The sequence below is a fragment of the Sprattus sprattus genome (genome assembly GCF_963457725.1).
Source record: "Sprattus sprattus genome assembly, chromosome: 11".
In the NCBI taxonomy this organism is placed as follows: Eukaryota; Metazoa; Chordata; class Actinopteri; order Clupeiformes; family Clupeidae; genus Sprattus; species Sprattus sprattus.
Genome location: NC_137909.1, coordinates 11,760,749 through 11,781,344, shown reverse-complemented (window position 1 = coordinate 11,781,344; position 20,596 = coordinate 11,760,749).

The window sequence follows — 20,596 nt, the reverse complement described above, 5'->3', positions numbered from 1 at the left end:
ACTGCTGCTGCATCAGATGAACACAAAATGCACACGTTGTGATATTCAAGTTTTTTCCCCCTCAAACACTATCTATCTCAAAGCACAGAGTGTTCTCTTCCATCGAGCTGGTGAGGTCCGCAGGTCTAAGAGGGAGACAGCAGCGAGGCTGTTCATTCGCTGACTGGTCGAAACTGATTATTGATCACTGGGATAAAGAAAGCGTAGGCCAATAGGTATGTCCATAACTAACTGCTGACACCCAAGAGGCTCGCTTCAAAAGGTGAGCATGTCAATTCAGACCTGCTCTCAAGGAATGGGTCACTTTATAGGGAGAGAGCAGAGCAGATTATACACTATTTGTTTCCCTTATAATAATAATAATATTCATCCTAATAATCTTTTTAATTGTGTTGCCCTCTTCAAGCAACATGCACAAAGTGCTTCCCATAGTAAAATGTTTTAAAACGAGTCTTGATATGATAGAAGTGCTATAATGTGTTAGAAGTTTTGTATAGTATATGAGCATCTTTCTCTGGACATGAAGGAGAGTGCTTAGAGGATGTCTGCTTATCCATTTCGCATGACATGAATATGAGTGGTTAAGATGTATGCCTATCTATTGTAAGAGACACAGATTGATATGAGATGTTAAGATGTCTGCCAATCCATTGGGTATGTGACTTAAAGCATAGTGGGTAGAAAATGTCTACCTGTTCCTTTTGTGTGTGCCATAAATACAAGTGGTTAGAAGTGGTCTGCTTCTGCATTTTGTATGCCATATCTAAGAGTGGTCTGCCTATCCATTGTGCCTGACATAAAGCAGAGTGCTTAGAGGATGTCTCTGCTTATCCATTAAGTGAGACATAAAGATGAATGGTTAAAAAGACGTCGGACTTAAGAAAGGCCTGCCTGTCCATTGTGTGTGACACACAGGAGAATGAGAGGTACTTCCTACTGTAATTCCTCTTAAGTGTCTCCTCCGAGACATGTAACCCCTCTGGGAACAATGATCATCTCAAAGCTTAGATGAGGTAAGGGGTGTACTGTATGTGTGTGTTTGTGTATGTGTATGTGTGTGTCTGTGTACATCTGTGTGTGTTGGTGCTTGTATGTGTGTGTGCACGTGTCCATTTTTTGTGTGTGTTTGAATGCGTGTGTGTTTAATGTTTGTATAATATTGTGTGTGTCGGATGGAAGCAGTGGGTTTTAACTGATGGTAGAGAAAAAGACAGAGTAAGACTATGAGGGACTGTCTGTCTGGAGTCTCTCCATCTCACTGCTGGCTCTATGGAGCTTAAGCAATACACAGTCACATCTGCCAGAGGTATTTATTTCCAATCCCAAGGGCTCTTCCTGCAAGAGCCTGGATCAATATGGATGGGAATTGTATGGAGTTGGGAGGCTGTGCTGTGCTGTGCTGTGCTGTGCTGTATTATGTGGTGCTGGTTGTGTTGTATTGTGTTGTGCTGTGCTGTATTACGTGGTGCTGGTTGTGTTGTATTGTGTTGTGCTGTGCTGTATTATGTGGTGCTGGTTGTGTTGTATTGTGTTGTGCTGTGTTGTGCTGTGTTGTGAACCATCCATTTCACTTCAAACTGTTGTCCTTCACGTAATGACTCTCTGCTGGGGGATTGGGTGAGGTATTATTCTCTGAGCTTTTGGGCTTACCTGTGAATGAGTGACCAAAAGAGAAGACTGGCCCAACAGGAAGGTCAAGCACGGAAGAACATTTGGAGCAAAATAGCCGTTTAATGATCAATGAGTGTGAGTGCAGATGAATATTGTGTGATGAAACACTGCAGCACTATACTAGGTTTCTTTTGAAAGGGACATCCTTACAGACCTTCCCATGATCAGCCCACATGCAAAAAGGGGGAATTGAGGATTGTGTGTCAATTTACACTGTGTCCTTTTTCTGTATATCACACAGAATGAAACATGGACCCACACACACACACCATGGACATGTACTTCCTTGTTTCTGGTGGCGCACAGACCTGTCTTTGTGCAACTGATTAAGTATATTTTGTGGAATGCAAAACTGGCGAGATTAATGTCTTACTTCCTCATGACTGGACACATTTTCTCTCTCATTTCTCAGCCTTTAACTTCCTCATCATCATATATCAAAACTGATGATGCCCTCAGCACAAGTGAAATGGAGGCATGCTCCAGACACACATCACGCCTCCATCTCTCCTCTTCTTGTCCTCTCCTGCTCTCCTCCTCTCCCACTCTTTTCCTCTCTTGCTGTCCTCCTCTCTTCCTCTCCAACTGTCTTCCTCTCCTCCTCTCTTGCTCACCTCTCCTCCCTTCCTCTCCTTTCCTCTTTTTCTTCCCCTCTCCTAGTCTCCACCTCTCCTGTTCTCCTTTCCCTCCTCCTCTCTTCCTCTCCTCTCCTCTTCCTCTCCTCCTCTTCTTTCCTGATATTCTCCTCTCACCTGCTGGGACTTTGTGAAGAAAAGAGAAAAATATTCCACCTTAAGATGTAGACAAAACTCCCTGTGGAACCGAATGTTCCCCTGCAAATGAATTACCGAACCGAAGCCCTAGACAGATCTGAACCTGCCAATCAAAGGAGGCATTTCTCTTGCATCGTCATAAAACAACAGAATGGCCAGACTGAAAAATCTTGAGTTTTTAGTGTTGCTAAGATGCTATTGCATTTGAAATGTTGACCACATTCTTAATGAAAACAAGAAAAAAGCAATACATGATTATCATCATAATAAAAGACCACATAGTGAACACCAGGCAGCTTCTCTGGAGGTGGTAATTCTACAATGAGTCAACACAATTGAATTCCGTCAAAATGAGACACACACACACACACACACACACACACACACACATATAAATGAGAGTAGATATAACATCCCTGTAGATCTGTGTATTCCTTTCCCTCAGTCTCACACTCCTGCTCTTTATTGATGTGTGAGCATCCTTACAACAGCAACCAAACGAGCACCACGTTCATCTCTAATTCATCACTCTTTACCCGGACTTTTTCACAATTTGCTTGCTCCAAAACCACATGAAGCACCGGAGCTCTATTTTTAGAGCGCTGTGGCGTCCCATTTCTGAGAGACGGCAGCCATGTCCGTCCTGCTGCGGCACTGAGGGGTGTGTGTGTGTGTGGTACAGATGAGAGGACGAGCACTGACATAGACAGACCCCATTTCAGACGCATTCACTGGAGAGGAAGTCAAGTTCAGTAGAAAAAATAGGGTCAGTGGCAGGGGTGTAACTATTGGCAGTGCAACAGTCACAAGGAGCTCAGAGCAGACGAATAGGCCCCTATGTGCCTTGAACATTTGATAATCAGCGCAAAAATAACAATTTGACAAATATAATAATACATTGCAATATAACGCAAATGTGCAGTATATAACAGATGTGAGTACACCTCTATGCTATATCACCTAAATGTCAAATGATTAAAAATTGTATCACTTTTATATCTCAAAAAGAGTTTTTCCTTTAGAAATTATGTTTAAAAGGCTGCCTCCACCAGCTGCCTCCAGCTGTGAACCCCACTGTGCAAGCCATCACGGGACCTGGGGCTGATAGAGTGGTCAGCCTATCAGTTGATCACAGGATTCAGTGGGGCTCGTAAACAGTGGAATTCACTGGCCATTTGGTTACCCCATGCTGGGTTTCTCAAGGTCCCATGCCTTGACATGCCCCTCATTCCCCCTCACTCTGGCCAGTTGTGGGTCAAGAAGCTGGAGAGGAGCATCAAGGAGTTCGTTGGACTATTCAACATAACTATCAGAGACATTCACTTGCCGTGTGTTGTTTCAAAATAAACCCAGATCATTGTTTCATTCAGTTCACGGATAACTCTATTCACGTATTCTTGGATATGAGTAATTTACAACGATGATTATATTCACGGTCAGTCAATGTTCATTCTTCAATCATTCTTGCGAGTGTGTGTGTGGAAATAAATACAGTTCATTGGGACATTGACATCATTCTATGTTCTAACCGGACAAACTGTGCCCATTGTCACCGATTCAGTTACCAGCATACAGTTCCTTTTGGGATTCACTCAATTCAATATCCCCCTTTTTTATAAATTCTTTAGAAAAACACATCTGTGATCACTGATAAAACCTGTGCCCATTGAAACAGCATTGAGTATGTGTGATTTCCTGTGATTAGCCTAATTGCATGAACACAATTATGAAATGACCTTTGAACACCAGAACCTTCTCAATTTTGGCTGTGTTAATCTCCACATGGAAAATAATTGACAAATCTGATTTTGAGACTTCACAAAGACGGAAAAGGATACAGGAAGATTGGTGATCAACTAAAAATCAGTCAAAACACAGCTGCAGCAGCAGTAATGAAGAGGCATAGAACAAGCTAGTACGAATAATCAGAGCTGCAGTGGCCGTTCTCCTAAATTGACGCCACGGGCAGTGTGCTACTTGCACAATCTTCCTCTTAAAAACAGATGGGTGAGTGCTTTAGACTTGGCACAGGGGTAATCAACAGAAATCAGAGTTTCTGTGTCAACTCCGATAGTGCAGAGAATATTGCATAACGTCAACCATTATGGACGGGATCCAAGAAAAAAACATTCTTTAGTCAGATGAGACCGAGATAAATCTATTCGGCTCAGATGGGGTCCAGCCCGTTTGCCGTGAACCTGGCCAGGACTACCACAGCTGTGATAATCTGAGGCTAAGTACTGAGTGCAAAAGGTGTTGGGGAGGTGACATTTAAAGATGCCTGTGGATAAACCAAAATACTGGCTGCAAGATGACTCCCAGTCTCCAGAAGCTTGGCAGAAGAGGACTATTCCAGCATGAGTGCACTAAACCTTTGAAGAATGGCAGAATATCTATCCAGTTATGTATGCAACACTAGTATCCTCTATGCTGGGAAGGATTGAGTCAAAAATGAAGGTAGACATACAAAGTATGGAAAAAATGTAATATTTAAATTTAAGTGATAAAAGGTGAAGGAATAAAAGGAGTTCCTACTGTGGGCCTGTATTGCTAATATACAGTAGTAAATCTAAACTGTTAGAGCAAAGAGCAAATAGAGTTAAGAGCAAATACCCTCTTGTTCAACTATTACTATGTTGTTACTATTTTGAATAATTTGTCATCTAAGGGATACGCACTTATGTAAATTGTACACTCACACACACACACACACACACACACACACACACACACACACACACACACACACACACACACACACACACTATACACACTATTTACATATAAATAAATATAAATGTATGAATATATATAAAATTAATATGTTGCACTGGGGCCCAGTAAACCAAGCTTTTGACACTGTTTGCTGGTGTGTTGCTGGGGCAGACCCTGGAACCAGCAGACAAGAGTTCTCTTTGCGGTCGAGTTCAGTGAGTAACATCATGGCTTCTGAGCAGGACTGGCTGGCCGCATGCGCAGAGCCTTTGACGGAAGCACTGGGGGGCCGACACTCGCTCTAAGGGCCAGAGAGCCGAGACGTACGGCTGACATTTACACAGACAAAAGCGGTAGATTTACGCTGACATTTTCTTCAATACACGGGATAACATACACTCTCTATCTGTCTTTTGTGAAGCCTGTCATCCAGAAGAGCATGACTTCAGTGTGAACTAGCTACTCAATCTTTCACGTGGTCAGGGTCTCTGAAAAACAAGCCATAATATCTAGGTCACTCTCTCCATATCAGACAGTTATTAGCCATTGTGAAGTTTCCCCTCTGTTCCAAGCGATTGTAAGATGTGTGAGATGTTAAGTCTTGTAAGATGGTGGTTGTCGTGAGATTTGTGAGATGTTAAATGTGCCTGGTTATATGGGTTAATTTGTTGCATGGGAAAGAGGCGTAAGGTTGCAAGGGGGAAGTAAAGTGATCCCATTAGGGTCTGCTGCTGTCGTGTGAGTGTGTGTTTTGTGTGTGTGTGTGTGTGTGTGCGTGTATGTGTGTGTCTATTACAGTGTATGCATGTGTGTGTGTGTGTGTGTGGACCTTGCTGGGCAGGGGGCAGGGGAGCAGACAGTATGGATTATTCATCACGGTGGCTCCTGTTCATTACGTCCAGGAGCCCACAGCGTCCCGCATGAGCAGCTTGCATGAAGAGGGGCTCGGCTATTTGTGTGTGTGTGTGGTTGTGTGTGTGTGTATGTGTGTGTGTGTGTGTGTGTGTGTGTGTGTGTATTGGTTTCACTGAGAGTGAGACTAAGAGGGGTAGTAACAGTAACACACACACCTCTTCGTTTTACTGTAATGTTGGCTAGGAACTGCTTTCTGCTGGAGCAGATTGGGAGCCCAAGGCTTAGGGGAGACTGAAGCATTGCATTTATGCAACCCTTTGGTTCTGTTACTTTTGTTTCTTGTGTTTGTGTGTATGTATGTATGTTTTTATGTATGCATGCGTGTGTGCGTGTGTGCGTGTGTGCGTGTGTGCGTGTGTAAATATGCTTGTGTGTGTGTGTGTGTGTGTGTGTGGGTGTGTGTGTGTACATATGTACGTGTGTGTGTGTATGTATGCATGTATGTGCATATACTGGACGTGTTCTCTCTGTTAGATACTCAGCTGAGACTCCATCACTGCTGCTACAGGCACACAGTCCTGTTTTTCCACCCGCTAGAGCACACAGGGACACTCCTGCTCTCAACAGGCTGGACTGCCACCATCAATTATGCATGTTACTCTTCCTCTCCTCTCTGCTCCACTCTGTCTCTCTCCGTCTCTTCCTATCTACTCTGCTTCACTCTGTCTCTCCCCTTCTCTTCCTCTCTTCCCCCTATTCTTCTCCTCTCTTCCTCTCCTCTTCATTATTTTCCTCTCATCCCCTGGCCCTCTTCCTCGTTGCTTCTCCCTCTCTCTCTCTCTCTGTCTCTCTCTCTCTCTCTCGCTCTCCTTCTCTTCCTCTTCCTCTGTCTGCCAGCACCACATTCAGCAGCTGGGTGTGGCTGGGTGTGGAGCAGCGATGCTGTGAACTTCTCCACGGCCGTAATGCTGCTTTGGGTGTGTGCACTATTCATGACTTGCAGTTTTAGATAACATAACACAGGGGACATGCATCTGAGTAAGAACTGCAACTGGAGTCTGGTGCTGTCTAGGAGGAGACCATGCTCTCCTGGTCATAGCCCCTCAGCAACTCTGCTAACAGAAAGTTGTCCTAGTCTGACCCATACTGCCACACCCTAACCCCCCCTCTCAGCCCATCTACAGCAGTGTGCAGCAGGTCAGCAGAATCGGTGAAGACTGGAAAGAAACCACTACAGCACAACATCGACTGAGCAACAGGAAGCCTCACCCCACCGGGCCTAGCTTCACCTTGTGACTCAACCGTCTAACTTGGGGGCCCCTGACTGAAAGCAAAGAAGTTTCGACCCACGGCTCCCATGCACACAACCAAAACATATAAAAGCTTGAACACCCTCTGTAGCTTTAGAACGTTTTCACCGTCTTCTTTTGCTGATGGTTGACTTGCTTTGAATAATCATAGGTGTGGAGTATGTGTGCTAGACCCCCTTAGCGTGGCTCTGGAGTGTTTGTGTGTGTGTGTGTGTGTGTGTGTGTGTGTGTGTGTGTGTGTGTGTGTGTGTGCGTGTGTGTGTTGAGTCATGCAAGGCTGGGTGGGCAATGATGGCTAAGGATGTGCAGAGGGGGACTAATTAGATCAGCCTAATGGTGGATTTTCTGATCTGTGATTCGTCTCCTCAACAAAGCCTGTGTTTACTGCACAGTTTCTCCCTCTATCTCTTTCTCTTTCTCTCTCTCTCTCTCTCTCTCCCTCTCAATCTCTTTCTGTTTTTCTCTTTCTGTTTGCCTGGCTCTGTCTTTTCCTCTCCACTTATCTATTCAGTAATATCTCTCTTTCTCTTCCCTCATCTCTCTGTCTATCTCTCACCTTTTACAGACAGAAAAAGGCTTTTCACAAGTCTCGAGTGTTGTGTCTTTCCACAGAGCTCCTGTCATCCTCTGGTGACTCGGGGGAAAGCTCTTCCGAAAGCCCTCATTGACGTTATCAGGAGCCATGGAAGTGGCTGGAAATCGGCCTCTCCCATCAACAGCAAAGCCCCTACGGGGGGCACAAGTCTCTCTGCCTTTCGCCATTCCACCAGGATACGGGCAACAGCAGAATGGCTTCTCAAAATCTTTTAAAAGGATGTGCCAGTCGTAAATTTGACAACATCCATGTAGGGTAATGCTTTCCCTCTTTAATGGCCTGGGTTCATTTAGATTGTGTCCACATCATAACAGCTGAATGTGTTCCAATGGGCTAGTGGAGGGAGTCATGAAAATTTAAAAGGCAAAATGGATGGGAGTGTTTTTTTGTCTCCATAAAATGGGATTTTTTCTCTCCCTTCTTGTAAATAGCATTTAGATTAGTCATTAAGTGATGAATAAGCAGCACTCTACCTTTCGTTCCCATCTCTCTATGGTTGGCTGATTCACTTTCATTTCAGCATGCACTCAAACTTTTAGTTTGCTTCTTTCCCTAAAACCCATCTCTTGATAAGGCACTGTACTTATTGAAATACAGTATATTATGCCAAAGGATTGCATTTGTTTGTTTCTCGAAAAATATCTCTGACCTTGGTTTGACCTCGGGAATCAGACAGTAAGGTGTAAAGGAAGCCAAAATGTTTCCAATGACAAAAAAGGACTATTAATCTGACTCCATTCAATTATGAAATGATCGACAATAATACTAAATAGTACAAAAAAACGTGTTAGATTTAATGGCTTGGCAGACAAAGAGTTATACTACTGGTTAATGAATGAACGGTTTATATAATAATCAGTACGCTTAATGATAGATGACAGTTAGACCATATACCTAAATGATCAAATAAACATGATAAACCTGAATGCATGAGATAGAAAGAACATAAAGCCCACACCCAAGATTACTCACTGAGAGAAAGAGAAGGTATGAAGGTGAGACAGATGGAGAGAACAATACAGCAAACATGCGGGAGGGAGAGGATCCCTGATCCCTGGATAGACTGCTGCACATCACATCACAAGGATCAATTCAGGAACAAACATTAATATGTTACATTCATATACATTTATACCCCAATGCAGAAGCGGCTTCTCAGTTGGCTCCCTCACAACAAGTGGTGTACCCCAGATATGTGAGGCTTGTTGTGTGGGTGAATGTTACATTATTCAAAGCAGGTCCTTTGTTATAAGAACACAACACTTTGTGACCCCGCTGGCCAAAGAACCAGAAATCTGTTGTTAAGATTCACAGTGTTGCCTGCCCTATAAAGGTGGTGTGCGCTCCCTGCTGATGTGGCCTCTTCCGCTCCGCTCTGCTCCGCTCTGCTCTGCTCCGCTCCTCTCCCCTCTCCTCCTCTGTCTGCTCAAGCTTAATTAATCCCACACCAGCAGGTCTTCAGAGACACTGCCTGCGAAACTGGGTTAGCACGGTGACGTCCGTCCGTCAGTCAGTCTGTTTTCCGTTTGCTGTGAATCTGCACATCCTTGACTGCACCAGACAAAGAACCCCTTTGTTGGACCGGGGGATTAAAAATACTCTCTTGTCTCCTGCTTGCAGCGAGTGTGTGTTGATCGTCAAAAACATATAAAAAGAGCTAGATGAAGGCCTTTCTATTTCTGCATGCACCCGTTTGAGCTGAAGTGGCCCGGTCCTGACAGCTGGAAATTGATCTTGACGTGTATGAACGCATGTTCAACTCCAGCGAGCTATTGATCAGGCGCCTTTGTCAAGCTAAAGATACATTTTTAGGAGGACATAAAAAGCCTTCTACAATGGATGTGGCCCACCAGACAACACATTCTGCTTCTCTTGATAACAAACATGATAAAGTCTTGGTCCCATACACAGCATGAAGCTCAATCCTGTATATGACGTTTTGAAAGTTTAATTTAAGCTACCGTAAAAAAATCATCAAACATATAACCTATTCTTTGCTTAAAGAAAGTTAAAGCTCTGGAGTAAAACATATTTGATTTATCTTTTTCTTTCCACTACAAATCACATGGAGTCCTCTGATTGTAAAGAGAGAGGACACACACTCCTGTCATATATGGTCATAATGACTACGATATAATCTTAATTGATGAACCTGTCCATAGAGAAGAAAATGGCCCTATCTCAAACACCTGTCACATGGTCACAGTTACGATGCGGATCGTGGAGCGTAGTTGCAAACATGCTTGTGTAACGTCCATACAACTGAAGGACAGAGAGCAGAGAGGCTGAAGTACAGATACCAACCCTCACTAACACAATTAATCATCCATATCCTGATACACAAGAGAGGGCAGAGGAGATTCAGTTACCGCGCTTCTAAGTCATGCCCCTGGACATAATACAGGGCCATTTTCAATAATGCATAAGCTAGGTGCTACTGTGCATGTAACAGATCATACTTTGCCCAGAGATTTCATGCTACTGACGGAGTCAAAAGATGGAGAGCTTATTAAAAGCTGTTATTCTTTTGCAGTGTTTCCTCACCTGATTACTCTCTCAGGGGCCCGGGAGCACCATAAAAGTTATGACCATACTTTAGTAAGATTTAGTCTAGTACGTTACAACCAGTTAATCGGTTTGATGATCTGACGCATTCAGTTTGGCTCACTTATCTCACTGTTCTATTGTATTCTATTTGTGTGTGTTCTATTCTGTTTTGTTCTATTTATATTCTGTTCTGGGTGTTGTTTTTTTTCCACGGTCTCTCTTGTCTGGTCGATTGTAACTGCGTATGAAGTTATATATCATTGACTTAATCAGTCCCGGCCCTCAGTCTCTGGGTGTCTTAGCCAACCTAATTTCGTATCAGTTTTATAGCCAGGTGAAATAGATGAGTGTAGCATCTCTGCAGTGGTTGTGGTGTAGCTGTCACTGCAGCAGAAATAAGGGCCATACTCCTAACACATTTAATTAAAGCTCTCTATCTCTCTCTCTATCTCTCTCTCTCTCTCTCTCTCTCTCTTTCTCTGAGAGGTTCATGCCCTCTCTGATTCTAATGGAGGTGATGGATGTCTGTGGTTTGCCACAGCAACGTGGCCCCTCTCTGCTCACTAACTGTGGCGCTGTCAGTGAGCACTGCTGTATAACGCATGGTCTCAAACCCTGACCTCCCTCCCCTCTCTTGTGGGGGAGTACACACCAGCGGAGAGTGAGAGATGGGTCGAAGCACACAAAGCAACATGGCAGTGGGGAACAGTAACCGAAGCGGCCATATCTTAGTGTTGTTGATGAGCAACTAAATCAGGAAACTGAAGCAGGGGGCTCAGGCCCTGAGACAATTTTATTGTTTCTGCGATATATAAATAAAATTGAATTGAAATGAATTGAACTGACACTGATCTAATGGAGCTGCTGGGGTACATCCAGGATGCTCTGCTCTGAATTTCCCTCCAACCTTCTCTCATCAACATCCTTATAGCTCATGCTTCCTCATCAGGATACTCAGTGCGAAGGAAAAACACAGTCACCAAATTTACTTGGTCTCAGAAATGCTTCTGAGTGCATTGTCTTCTTTGATATAAGGGATAAAAATCCACACAACGTCCAGACAAAAACAATACATTTTCCCAATGTTCAATATATATATATATATCCTATAAGCCCGGAAAATTAGTTATTCCCTTCTTCCTGGGCTTTGCCCTGACTCCGGAAGCTGTGTGTTGCTGTGAGACCAACAGGAAGCCCACTGCTCAGGACTAATGCACGGGTGCTATAGAAGACATGATGGTGGAAACAAGAAGCGATTGGAGTCTCTATCTGATTTTAGCATCACTGCCCTAATTCACTTAGCCTCCTGCTCTATGATGTCAGATAAGGAAGTGCTGTTCCTCAAAGGCAGTTTGTTTGTAGGCAGAGACTCAAGACAACAATGTCAGGAATAGCTGTGCACATAAGGCCTATAACTGTGGCGGATCAAGGTGGAAATATGAAACAAAGCTTTCATTGATTTATTGACAATACCCGGAAATGTGAATGTCAACAGGCAGGGAGGCATTCAGCAATTAACACAAATCCAGTTGACTGACAAGTTGCTGTGACTGTTTAATATTTTTTGTGCAGGAAAAAACAGATGTGCTCCAAGGATTTAACCAAGGTTGAGCTTTTCCAGAGAACATGAATTAAAAAACAGATATGTGCTCCAGTATTTAACCAAGGTTGAGCTTTCCCAGAGAACATACATTAAAACCAGAGTTCCTTCATTGATTCAGTGCATCAACTATGAATATGTCCAAAATGACTAAACCATAAAACACAGTTGCTTGCAACCATGCAGGGATGGACATTAGTGATCCCACACACTCATTAACAAAGTGATAGATGAAAACATACCGAGCTATTCTTCTTCTTCTCGGTAACTACCAAACACTCACAGAGCAGCCCACCCATGTGGTTAGATGAAGACACACCACATCACGTGACAGCTCTGCACTGACTCTACCATGTGGTTAGATGAAGACACAACACATCACATGACCACATCTCTGCACTGACTCTTCCATGTGGTTAGATTCAAACATCACATGACATCTCTGCACTGCCTCTTCCTGGTTGAGAAAGCTTAACACGCTCTCACGAGGCACGGTGCTCCAAATAGATTTGACGTGAGAGAGCACATCAATATGGGATTGCCTTTTAATTCCAAGATTGATTTCACAGTGGAAATGCTAGATCACACTATGTAAATCAAATTACCCATTTTGCTTTAAACAATGTAAATTGCATTAAACCAGGCTTGTGGCCTATATATCCTTGATTAAACATTCAGACGCTCTGTTCGATATTTTCAAACTGTCTCTCAGCTGCATGGTGAGCCTGTACCATCACTGAGCTACCCAGAGGTGTAGCCCATTGAAATGCATCAAATGCTTATTTTTTTTTTGTCAACACACTGGCTTGTAGTTGAAAGAAAGCATAGCTTATATTGGATAGTATGTGTATGCCTCTCATTTGCTTAACCTGCAGACTCTTTGGTTCTATTCAGTTATTTATGCATTGCCCATAGCTATGGCATCTAGGCTGGTTCAAAGGTGGTTCTAGGCTGGTTCTAGGCTGGTTCTAGGCTTGTTCTAGGCTGGTTCAAAGGTGGTTCTGGTTCCAGACCTGTTCTAGGCTGGTTCAAAGGTGGTTCTAGGCTGGTTCTAGGCTTGTTCTAGGCTTGATCTGGGTCACATCTGGCCCGGAGTCAGTTCCTGCCTGTGTACCAAGGTGAGGCTGTAACGGCGACAGTCTGACCACAGGTTTCATCCCAGCAACCTCCACTATCGCTTGCCCTGGCTGAAAGTGCAAATGCTTCGCAAGAGGCTATTTACTGAAGGATCAAATTCAGATAGAGTGAATTGTAGCGTTAGAGGCGTACACATCCATCCATCTCCTGGTATTCAGACGTGCTGCTCCGAGTGAAACTGCCATAGCTGCAGCTCACAAGTGGGCCACGGAGTGCAAAGAAGAGGGGGACTGTCAAGGTTGCCTGGCAACACTTTTGGCATCACACGCTGGAGATATATTTATGGCCGACTTCACATAAAACCAGAGCGTAAATCATAATGAGTCGTGGACGCCGTTTCCTCCGAATGCTCGAGGCCTGCCATAAACGAGTCCTCAGGCAAGAGCTCAAGAAGTGTTCTCACTTCAACAGGACTCGATCTGAGAATATGATAGAAATTGGGCTCTAGATTTTGTGTTCTGGTGTGTGTTCTGAGGAAGTGGGCTCTGGCACACATTCCTGCTGAAGTGGTGAGGAATTATAAATGCTTCTGACAGCCATATGAGTGGCACTCATGGTTATCACGGACGTCACTCAGCATCGCTCACATCTGACACAAAAAAGGAGAGAGGAAGAGGGAGAGAGGGAAAGAGAGGGAGGAATAGAGAGACAGACGGAGGGATGGAGAGATGAATGGATGACAAAAGGGAGGGAGGAGAGAATAGTTCTATTTTAGTTTCATGGTTAATTTTGACTGACAAGCTTGTAGAGAGGCCGGCATCCAGCTCCGTCCTGGCCCATCTCCTCATGTTAGTCTCCTAGATGCTTCCTCTCCTGTTGCAGGAAAGTGTTTGCCAAATGAGTGTGAGCAATTCAAGTACCATTAGAGCATTACGGCTGTAATACGTGGTGATTTCCTGCCTCAAGTAAAGTGGTCATTCGGAGGAGTATGTCAAGCAAGATGATCCTAATGCAGGCCATTCACAGGGCAAGGCACCAACACACTGAGGCTTTGTTGGCAGGGATGCTTAGAAGTATATTAAATATAAGGCAATGATTGCCTTCAAATGCAGTGCACACAACATCCTCTGAGCTCATTTAGGAAGCTTTTATTTTTTTGTTCATGCTCAAGGCTAATCCTTTCTTGCATAAAATCCTTGACTCTTGTCCTTTTCAAAGGACCTGCACTTTTCACTCATTTTTGAGTGGTCTTTTTTGGAGGGGCATTAGTTAGACATCATAGCTTTTTTGGCAGTTGAAGGTCAAAGGGCATCATGGTGTCATCATGTAAACCAAATAAAATGCTAAATGCCAGCATAACTAAACATATCTAAACACATGCAATACCCCCTTATCAACAAAACGGGGCTACAGACAGCGTATGTTGTTCCGTGAAGGAGGGCCTTTACGGATCCCGGGTACAGCATATGGCGCGTGTTGCGACTGTCACCAGCCAATTGGGCACTGCTGTGTACCCTGCAACCCTAAAGCTTACGACTGATATCTCCATATGTACACTACCAAACAAAATGATAAATGCCAGCATTTCTAAACATATCTTCTCCCTTTCTCTCTCTCTCTCCTTTCGTATCATATTGCTTATGCCTATAATAACACTGATAAAATAGCCATATTGCCTACTGTTAAATCTACTACCCAAAGGTATCTCCCTATCTGTTTCTGAAATTGATGTCTACTAACATAAATGTTCTCTCTCCCTTATAGCATGTTCCAATTGCTGATGGAAGTGGAAACATTGCTCCTCACCCCCACCACTCCTCATCTATGCACATGGACAGCTGAACTCTACCCACTCATTTTCTTCCTTTTCTTTCCCTCCTAATCTAGACTATCTCTGCCATGGGACGCTGCTGAAGGCTCTCCACCTGGTCTACCTGGAGAAACCCTCGGCCAATAGTACCCACCGCCACTGCATTGCCGTACACTTTCTCTACCCCATACCCTATGCTAGCATTTATATACAATATACATTATTGCCACCACTGAAATGTTTCTCTGTCCCTACATCCCTTACCCCTGTAACAGTAACCCTATGAGTACAGTAAACTGGTCTTGCCTGTATCATGTATTTACCACCGGATGTCTGTATATATACTATGTCCAGCGACCAAATGCTGGCTGTGTACAACCCTTGTTGCTTCCCTTCCCCTTCTGCCACACAACCCTGCCCCTTCCCCCCCTTCCCCCCTTCCCCCCTTCCTATCTCCACCTGGCCGACCTCAAGCAGATGGGTCCCCCCTTATGTGCCGTGGTTCTGCTTAAGGTTTCTTCCCACCTAACAGGGAGTTTTTTCTTGCCCCTGTTGCCATTGTGCATTCACTAAGGGGTTCAGGCTCTGTGCTCTGTTAAGCGCCTAGAGGCAATTGTATTGTTATGGCGCTATATAAATAAAATTGAATTGAATTGAATCATGTGACCACCTCTCACACTGTGATTCTTCCATTCAGGGTGGGAGCTGAGGGAAAGATCAGAAGCGCCAGGCAGACAGGAAGGACTCAACAAAAACAAACAAAACAACACCAAACAAATCTATATGATCTAGGAAATGAACAGGAAAATTAACACATGATCCGATCAAACATATCAATAGATTTCTCTACATCCATGAAGATGGATGGATGGACACAACAGGTCCAAACAAATGATGGATGATGGTTTGGGAAGGAGCTACTCGTTCTAGGTAGTTTGGCAGAATGTATAAAAAACCAATCACGGCGGAACAATATCAAAATCCAGTCAGCATCCATTAAACCATTAATAATCCATTCACTCTTTATGAGGGAGGCGTGTGACACAAGAGGGGCCAAGCTTGTTGACCCACCCCCCCCCTCCCCCACCCCCACCCCCTTCCCTCCTCCAGGAACCACATGGTGAAGCTCCGGCTCCATATTTCATGACCTGCCAGTAATGAAAATGACTCTGTACCATCACTTGTTGTTATGCCCCTGACCACAGCGGCGGCTATGGGCATTCCCCACACAGCCACAGTGCTGGCAGAGAGTGTTATTGAGTGGTCTGAAGCCCTTGCATCCATCAGAGAGCTGGCTAACACCAGCAGAGGCTGGGGCTGAGATCCCTGCCTGCCTGCCTGCCTGCCTGCCAAATGGCCGCTAATGGGAAAAGGATTGCCCTGAGGATAGGCAAGTGATGAGGAGGAAGTCAGGGTGGGGGAGGGAGAGAGAGAGAGAGACTCGAGAGGTTCACTCAATGACAAAAGAGACTTGTTGTGAGAGAGATTCATGAAGAAAGAGCTGAAATAAGAAAGGCAATAAGAATCACTGATGACAATGGAGTGAAACAGGAGGCAATAGGCAGGAGAGCTCGATGTAAAAGAGACTGTGTGGAAGACATTCACAGAGAAAGAAAGAGACTCAGAGATACTTGAAGAATAGAAGAGAACTTGAAGAAAACTCACTGAGACAGAAGCTCTATGACAAGCGAGACTCACTGTGAGAGAGAAAGAGAAAAAATAAGAATCATTGATGACAGTGGAATCAGGGTGGAGACAATTGCCTGAAATTCACTGACAAAGAAATTAACTAAGAAAGATATCTTCTGTGAAAGTTGTTATAAATGAACAAACTACACATTGTAAAACTGACAATGACCAGGCCACACACTTTACAGTAATAAGGCACAAAGGTGTATTCATCTCATACCAATGTCATCTAAAATAAAGTAAAGAACCAAAAACATCGGCATTAAGTGATGCTCCCCTTTCCAAACAGGGCAGTGGGACAAGCAGGAGCAGAGGACAGGAGCAGAGGACATTCTGGGCTGGGTGGTATCGTACAGAATACTGAGATACACCGATCAAGCTTTGACACGACATGAATCTGTGTTGGAGGAGGGCCAGATCCAAGTGTGATAAGGGTCCGGTACTAAATTGGACATCACCGCCTCCACAAGACTCACAGGAGACTGGCTCTGTGGAAGTGTGCTTTTCAGAGTTTGTTTCTATGCCATGTCTGATATACATAAATAATAATAATAATAATTGTAACAATAAATAAACTTTATTTGAATAGCGCTTATCAGACAGGGGCTGAGGCTCAATTCATTTCAATTCAATTCAATTTTATTTGTATAGCGCCATAACAATACAATTGCCTCTAGGCGCTTAACAGAGCTCAGAGCCTAAACCCCCTTAGTGCATGCACAACGGCAACAGGGGCAAGGAAAAACTCCCTGTTAGGCAGGAAGAAACCTTAAGCAGAACCACGGCACATAAGGGGGGACCCATCTGCTTGAGGTCGGCCGGGTGGAGACAGGAAGGTGGGACGGGGGGGAAAGGGGGAAGGGGAAGGGTTGTGTGGCAGAAGGGGAAAGGAAGCAACAGGGGTTATACACAGCCAGCATTTAGTCACTGGACATAATAAGTATACAGACATCTGGTGGTAAATACATAATACAGGCAAGACCAGATTACTGTGCCAATAGGGATACTGTTAGAGGGGTAGGGGATGTAGGGACGAAGAAACATTTCAGTGGTGGCAATAATGTATATTGTATATAAATGCTAGCATAGGGTATTGGGTAGAGTAGATGTACGGCAATGCAGTGGCGGTGGGTGCGATTGGCCGAGGGTTCAGCTGTCCATGTGCGTAGATGCGGAGTGGTGGGGGTGAGGAGCGATAGTTCCACTTCCATCAGCGATTGGAACATGCCTGGCTCCGGGGAGGCTCAAAGTGCTTAACATGTCAGCAGACAACAAAAAGTCAGAAGAGTAATGGGTTAATCACACATCAATACGCAATTCAGAGATCAATTGTTCCAAGAGGCATTCAACAGGGGAGATCATATAAGTAAACAAATTAATCATATAACTCACAGAATAAAACTGTTTAAAAGAACGAAAATAAGTAAAAGATAAAACAATTTAAAGACATGTGTAAGTACAAGAGTACATCAATTTCTTGAAGCAAAAGAATGGATCGAATAAATGAATACAAAAAGAATGTTGCTAATTAAAAGGTAGATTAAAAGGGAATGCTTTCCGTTGCTATTTGAAAATGACCACTGAGCTTTTCTGACTTTTTGGCACAGTCTTCTACAGCTTAGGTGCGTAGTGTACAAAGGATGCGTTACAATTTTATTTTGGAAGACTTTTGAAAAGTTTAACAGACTTGCTGTATAAAAGCTAAGGTCTCATCATGGGACATGAACTGACAGGCACTCAGTGATGTCAGATTTAGTAGGGACAGGGTCAGGACAGCAAGTTGACTGTTTGCTCTGTCTTCCAATCTTACAGAGTTCCGTCTCAGAGATGCAATTAAAGTGTGTGATTGTTGCCGGCCCTACAGGGCAGATCATGTGAGCTACTAGAGCTCCTGACAATACCAGTGCTAATAGTTGTTATTTTGTTGCTAAACAATTGTGCAAATCTTCACACGTTGAATTCTAGACTAAATGTGTCAGAGGCTGGAGCGGGATTTTATAATTGGTCAATGGTCACGAACAGTAGCCTACTCTACAGTTGCTGCAATTATCTGCAATGATATTTGAGACGTTCTTCTCTCAGTGTTGATAGCACTGTTACAGTTGACTCCTACAAGATGCTAGGGTGGATCTCACGTTTACTCTTTCTCCATGCCCGTTCAGCTGTTCTACACACAGACACATCTCTTATAAACTCAGTAATGCAAAAACCAGCCTGAAGCAAATACAGAGCAAATATCCACACATTTTCACTCACTCACTCTCTTTTTCTAGTACAAGTGTGGATCACTTCCTGTATGGATATTTGATGTTAGACATTTAAACACATAGCTATATGATTTAACCGGTCATAATCTGTGGTGGACCTCAACACGCATTCTTGTTCCTTAGATCGAACGGAATGGTTATGGACGTCATTTTTTGGAATCTGGTTCTGACCAATGATGACGCACGGCTTCCTGCCTGACAGCAAGTTGCCATTCAGCGCCTCATATGGATCCAGTAACTCCTGAAATTGTGTGTGCGTGGAGGTCGCGCAGATAGCCCTGACGATTCAACTTTGTTTTTGTCCCGCGTATCCTCATTCAGCTCTAGCCTCAGAACGGGGCGGTTTCTGAATCTCTTTCCGTCTCGTCGCAAGTCCATAGAGCGCGAGGAACGCAACAATTAAGAATTCAGCACCGGAGCTGTCCACGCTGTCTTACCATTTGACATTCTACTCTGAGCTTCGGCGAGTCAATTCAGTCACACAAACTGCTGTCCGAGAAGTGCTGGGACTGAGATCCACGTACAGGACATTTGCTTGTGGCACAGTGACGTACTCTTCGGCTCGGGAGCTTTGAGATGCCGGGAAGCAGCGCGTAAAGACAAAGGGCGAACGTGTTCTGTCTCCAGGAGTGCCGTACGATTTCACCCAGGTATGCACATTTCTGTTTTGCCCATCTGATAAACAACACGCGCTCATCACCTACGCATTTCTACCTTACTGAGCTAAGTGTGATTTATGTTGGTGCAATGTCAGACAGTGGTGGAAACACTGTAAGCTAACTATTTCCACAAACCGTATTTGACTGGGTTGAATCGCTCCGAATATAGCTCAACGCTTCAAGAGTTACGCTGAAGTGCCAAGAATATTGGTCTTGTGCGTGGGAGTGGGTGTTGAAACGCATGTATGGGTTCGCAGCGATTTAGGTCACTGTGCAGAAGGGTGTGGGTGCGCGCATCACGCGTCTCATCATACCAGTCCGTGCAACACATTGCAGGGCGTCTATTATCATATCATTCTAGAAAGGTTTTTGTAAGTGGAACTGGCTTTCAACGGTTCTACTTGTTAAACTCATAGTAGCCTATGCAACACACGATTATAAATCAATGTACGAGTTTTGAGCGCACCTTGACAGATTCACTATGCTGTGCGATCTGTCACAGCGTGAGGGCTCGGAGTTTAAAGCTTGGTTTTGGATCTAAATTCAGACTGACGTCTGTGATCTATCTTTCACGGGTGTCCTACAAACCCAACAGAACGGATGCACAGTCGATGCATTTCCCAGCAGGGTGCAACTATGCCTTTGACCATGACAGCATGACAGACACCGCTTAGCGTAAAGTGCACACGTAAACTACATACGTTTGCGCTGTATGTATAATACAAATATTGATAGATGAACACATTTTCTGTCGTGTCATTTTCAGTTATCTGAAAAAAGTTTTGAGCTTGATTCAGAAGGTGGGTTTAAAGCAAGAGTTTGAAGACTGGTTTAGACCTCTCTAGGTCCGGGTTTGTTTAAGGCTGCACATAAAACACCCTGTGGTGGCTGTGGGCTCAAAGCGTTTTCTCATTTCACTTTAATAACCTCAGTAACCTCTTCATTAAAGTTTCACTGATGAAACTGTCACCTACTCCTGGAAGACCACAGCTTCCCTAATCTGCTTCCATGTCCTTTCTCTCCCTCTC